We start from the raw sequence: 5,812 nt of genomic DNA on the forward strand, positions 1-5,812 counted from the left end.
GACTGGTGTGCACCAGTGCCTAGAGCAATGACAGGTGTGCACCAGTGCCTGGGGCAGTGACAGTTGTGCACTAGTGCCTAGACCAGTGACTGGTGTGCACCAGTGCCTAGACCAGTGACAGGTGTGCACCAGTGCCTAGAGCAGTGACAAGTCTGCACCAGTGCCTAGAGCAGTGACAAGTGTGCACCAGTGCATAGAGCAGCGACAGGTGTGCACCAGTGCCTAGAGCAGCAACAGGTGTGCACCAGTGCCTAGAGCAATGACAGTTGTGCACTAGTGCCTAGAGCAGTGACAGGTGTGCACCAGTGCCTAGAGCAATGACAGGTGTGCACCAGTGCCTAGAGCAGCAACAGGTGTGCACCAGTGCCTAGAGCAGTGACAGTTGTGCACTAGTGCCTAGATCAGTGACAGGTGTGCACCAGTGACTAGAGCAATGACAGGTGTGCACCAGTGCCTAGAGCAGCAACAGGTATGCACCACTGCCTAGTGCAGCGACAGCTGTGCACCAGTGCCTAGAGCAGCGACAGATGTGCACCAGTGCCTAGAGCAATAACAGGTGTGCACCAGTGCCTAGAGCAGTGACAGGTGTGCACCAGTGACTAGAGCAGTGACAAGTGTGCATCAGTGCCTAGAGCAGTAACAGGTGTACACCAGTGCCTAGAGCAGTGACAGGAGTGCACCAGTGCCTGGGGCAGTGACAGTTGTGCACCAGTGCCTAGAGCAGTGACAGGTGTGTACCAGTGCCTAAAGCAGCAACAGTTGTGCACCATTGCCTAGTGCAGCGACAGCTGTGCACCAGTGCCTAGAGCAGTGACAGATGTGTACCAATGCCTAGAGCAATGACAGGTGTGCACCAGTGCCTAGAGCAGTGACAGGTGTGCACCAGTGCCTAGAGCAGATACAGGTATGCACCAGTGTCTAAAGCAGCGACAGGTGTGAACCAGTGCCTACACCAGTGACTGGTGTGCATCAGTGCCTAGAGCAGTGACAGGTGTGCACCAGTGCCTAGAGCAGTGACAGGTGTGCCCCAGTGCCTAGAGCAACGACAGGTGTGCACGAGTGCCTAGAGCAGTGACAGGTGTGCACCAGTGCCTAGAGCAATGACAGGTGTGCACTAGTGCCTAGAGCAGTGACAGGTGTGCACCAGTGCCTAGAGCAGCAACAGGTGTGTACCATTGACTAGAGTAGCGACAGGTGTGCACCAGTGCCTAGAGCAGCGACAAGTGTGCACCAGTTCCTAGAGCAGCGACAGTTGTGCACCAGTGCCTAAAGCAGTGACAGGTGTGCACCAGTGCCTAGAGCAGTGACAGGTGTACACCAGTGCCTAGAGCAGTGACAGGAGTGCACCAGTGCCTAGATCAGCGACTGGTGTGCACCAGTGCCTAGAGCAATGACAGGTGTGCACCAGTGCCTGGGGCAGTGACAGTTGTGCACTAGTGCCTAGACCAGTGACTGGTGTGCACCAGTGCCTAGACCAGTGACAGGTGTGCACCAGTGCCTAGAGCAGTGACAAGTCTGCACCAGTGCCTAGAGCAGTGACAAGTGTGCACCAGTGCATAGAGCAGCGACAGGTGTGCACCAGTGCCTAGAGCAGCAACAGGTGTGCACCAGTGCCTAGAGCAATGACAGTTGTGCACTAGTGCCTAGAGCAGTGACAGGTGTGCACCAGTGCCTAGAGCAATGACAGGTGTGCACCAGTGCCTAGAGCAGCAACAGGTGTGCACCAGTGCCTAGAGCAATGACAGTTGTGCACTAGTGCCTAGATCAGTGACAGGTGTGCACCAGTGACTAGAGCAATGACAGGTGTGCACCAGTGCCTAGAGCAGCAACAGGTATGCACCACTGCCTAGTGCAGCGACAGCTGTGCACCAGTGCCTAGAGCAGCGACAGATGTGCACCAGTGCCTAGAGCAATAACAGGTGTGCACCAGTGCCTAGAGCAGTGACAGGTGTGCACCAGTGACTAGAGCAGTGACAAGTGTGCATCAGTGCCTAGAACAGTGACAAGTGTGCACCAGTGCATAGAGCAGCGACAGGTGTGCACCAGTGCCTAGAGCAATGACAGGTGTGCACTAGTGCCTAGAGCAGCATCAGGTATGCACCATTGCCTAGTGCAGCGACAGCTGTGCCCAAGTGCCTAGAGCAATGACAGGTGTGCACCAGTGCCTAGAGCAGTGACAGGTGTGCACCAGTGCCTAGAGCAGTGACAAGTGTTCACCAGTGCCTAGAGCAGTGATAAGTGTTCACCAGTGCATAGAGCAGCGACAGGTGTGCACCAGTGCCTAGAGCAATGACAGTTGTGCACTAGTGCCTAGAGCAGCTACAGGTGTGCACCAGTGCCTAGAGCAATGACAGGTGTGCACTGGTGCCTAGAGCAGTGACAAGTGTTCACCAGTGCCGAGAGCAGTGACAAGTGTTCACCAGTGCATAGAGCAGTGACAGGTGTGTACCAGTGCCTAGAGCAGTGACAGGTGTGCCCCAGTGCCTAGAGCAGTGACAAGTGTTCACCAGTGCCTAGAGCAGTGACAAGTGTTCACCAGTGCATAGAGCAGCGACAGCTGTGCACCAGTGCCTAGAGCAGCGACAGATGTGCACCAGTGATTAGAGCAGTGACAAGTGTGCACCAGTGCATAGAGCAGCGACAGCTGTGCACCAGTGCCTAGAGCAGCGACAGCTGTGCACCAGTGCCTAGAGCAGCGACAGATGTGCACCAGTGCCTAGAGCAGTGACAAGTGTGCACCGGTGCATAAAGCAGCGACAGCTGTGCACCACTGCCCAGAGCAGCGACATGTGTGCACCAGTGCCTAGAGCAGTGACAGGAGTACACCAGTGCCTAGATCAGTGACTGGTGTGCACTAGTGCCTAGAGCAATGACAGGTGTGCACCAGTGCCTGGGGCACTGACAGTTGTGCACGAGTGCCTAGACCAGTGACTGGTGTGCACCAGTGCCTAGAGCAGTGACAGGTGTGCACCAGTGCATAGAGCAGTGACAAGTGTGCACCAGTGCCTAGAGCAGTGACAAGTGTGCACCAGTGCATAGAGCAGCGACAGCAGTGCACCAGTGCCTAGAGCAGCGACAGATGTGCACCAGTGATTAGAGCAGTGACAAGTGTGCACCAGTGCATAGAGCAGCGACAGCTGTGCACCAGTGCCTAGAGCAGCGACAGATGTGCACCAGTGCCTAGAGCAGTGACAAGTGTGCACCAGTGCATAGAGCAGCGACAACTGTGCACCACTGCCCAGAGCAGCGACAGCTGTGCACCAGTGCCTAGAGCAGTGACAGGTGTGCACCAGTGCCTAGAGCAGTGACAAGTGTGCTCCAGTGCCCGAAGCAGTGACAAGTGTGCACCAGTGCATAGAGCAGCGACAAGTGTGCACCAGTGCCTAGAGCAGCGACAGGTGTGCACCAGTGCCTAGAGCAGCGACAGGTGTGCACTAGTGCCTAGAGCAGTGACAGGTGTGCACAGTGCCTAGAGCAGCGACAGGTGTGCACCAGTGCCTAGAGCAGCGACAGGTGTGCACCAGTGCCTAGAGCAGCGACAAGTGTGCAACAGTTCCTAGAGCAGCGACAGTTGTGCACCAGTGCCTAAAGCAGTGACAGGTGTGCAACAGTGCCTAGAGCAATGACAGGTGTGCACTAGTGCCTAGAGCAGTGACAAGTGTTCACCAGTGCCTAGAGCAGTGACAAGTGTTCACCAGTGCATAGAGCAGCGACAGGTGTGCACCAGTGCCTAGAGCAATGACAGTTGTGCACTAGTGCCTAGAGCAGCTACAGGTGTGCACCAGTGCCTAGAGCAATGACAGGTGTGCACTGGTGCCTAGAGCTGTGACAAGTGTTCACCAGTGCCTAGAGCAGTGACAAGTGTTCACCAGTGCATAGAGCAGTGACAAGTGTGTACCAGTGCCTAGAGCAGTGACAGGTGTGCCCCAGTGCCTAGAGCAGTGACAAGTGTTCACCAGTGCCTAGAGCAGTGACAAGTGTTCACCAGTGCATAGAGCAGCGACAGCTGTGCACCAGTGCCTAGAGCAGCGACAGATGTGCACCAGTGATTAGAGCAGTGACAAGTGTGCACCAGTGCATAGAGCAGCGACAGCTGTGCACCAGTGCCTAGAGCAGCGACAGATGTGCACCAGTGCCTAGAGCAGTGACAAGTGTGCACCGGTGCATAAAGCAGCGACAGCTGTGCACCACTGCCCAGAGCAGCGACATGTGTGCACCAGTGCCTAGAGCAATGACAGGTGTGCACCAGTGCCTGGGGCACTGACAGTTGTGCACCAGTGCCTAGACCAGTGACTGGTGTGCACCAGTGCCTAGAGCAGTGACAGGTGTGCACCAATGCATAGAGCAGTGACAAGTGTGCACCAGTGCCTAGAGCAGTGACAAGTGTGCACCAGTGCATAGAGCAGCGACAGCTGTGCACCAGTGCCTAGAGCAGCAACAGATGTGCACCAGTGATTAGAGCAGTGACAAGTGTGCACCAGTGCATAGAGCAGCGACAGCTGTGCACCAGTGCCTAGAGCAGCGACAGATGTGCACCAGTGCCTAGAGCAGCGACAAGTGTGCACCAGTGCATAGAGCAGCGACAGCTGTGCACCACTGCCCAGAGCAGCGACAGGTGTGCACCAGTGCCTAGAGCAGTGACAGGAGTACACCAGTGCCTAGATCAGTGACTGGTGTGCACCAGTGCCTAGAGCAATGACAGGTGTGCACCAGTGCCTGGGGCAATAACAGTTGTGCACGAGTGCCTAGACCAGTGACTGGTGTGCACCAGTGCCTAGATCAGTGACAGGTGTGCACCAGTGCATAGAGCAGTGACAAGTGTGCACCAGTGCCTAGAGCAGTGACAAGTGTGCACCAGTGCATAGAGCAGTGACAGGTGTGCACCAGTGCCTAGAGCAGTGACAGGTGTGCACCAGTGCCTAGAGCAGTGACAAGTGTGCTCCAGTGCCTAGAGCAGTGACAAGTGTGCTCCAGTGCCCGAAGCAGTGACAAGTTTGCACCAGTGCATAGAGCAGCGACAAGTGTGCACCAGTGCCTAGAGCAGCGACAGGTGTGCACCAGTGCCTAGAGCAGCGACAGGTGTGCACTAGTGCCTAGAGCAGTGACAGGTGTGCACAGTGCCTACACCAGCGACAGGTGTGCACCAGTGCCTAGAGCAGCGACAGGTGTGCAGGTGACAGATAGACCTTGCGTGACTATAGAAAGGATAGATGATTGGCTTCCAGTGAGGGTAAAATTACATTACTGGAGGTGCCCCACCATCGGTTTTGGGTATATCTCTGAATGAGGCCCTATGACAGCTCAATGCTGCGCTATGCTGGGCACTTTCCTGCAGGAGGCAAATCACCACGTGACTGCAGGGACCAGACGGCAGAATCAGAGAAACCGCTGCAGCTTCTTACGTGGGATGTGTTTTGTCCAATAGAATATCAGTAGGAAGGGATTTTTGTTTTGTTTTTGGTAGATTTCGGCTGATCTATTTATTTTAGGTTTGTCTGGTGAATTCTGAATGGAACTGCCAAAAAACTTCAGACTTTACACCACTAATAATTGATGGTGATTTTAAAATCGACTGTTAGTAAATACGCACATAACATGATGTTGGTGGATTTAGATTTAAAATATACCCCCTGATCTCTGCTGCAAAAAATCCCACCTGACGTTCTGGCCGTGTCAGTAGGTGACCTTCACGGCCTGTGTCCGTGTGGTGTGTACTTAGAGAGCCTCCAACTTGCAGACGTGACCCAGCTACTCGGCCATCATGGTGAAGAGCGAGATGATCACATCAGGATAAGCCGGTGTGTGGTCAGCC

Source organism: Pseudophryne corroboree, chromosome 10 (assembly GCF_028390025.1).
Source record: "Pseudophryne corroboree isolate aPseCor3 chromosome 10, aPseCor3.hap2, whole genome shotgun sequence".
In the NCBI taxonomy this organism is placed as follows: Eukaryota; Metazoa; Chordata; class Amphibia; order Anura; family Myobatrachidae; genus Pseudophryne; species Pseudophryne corroboree.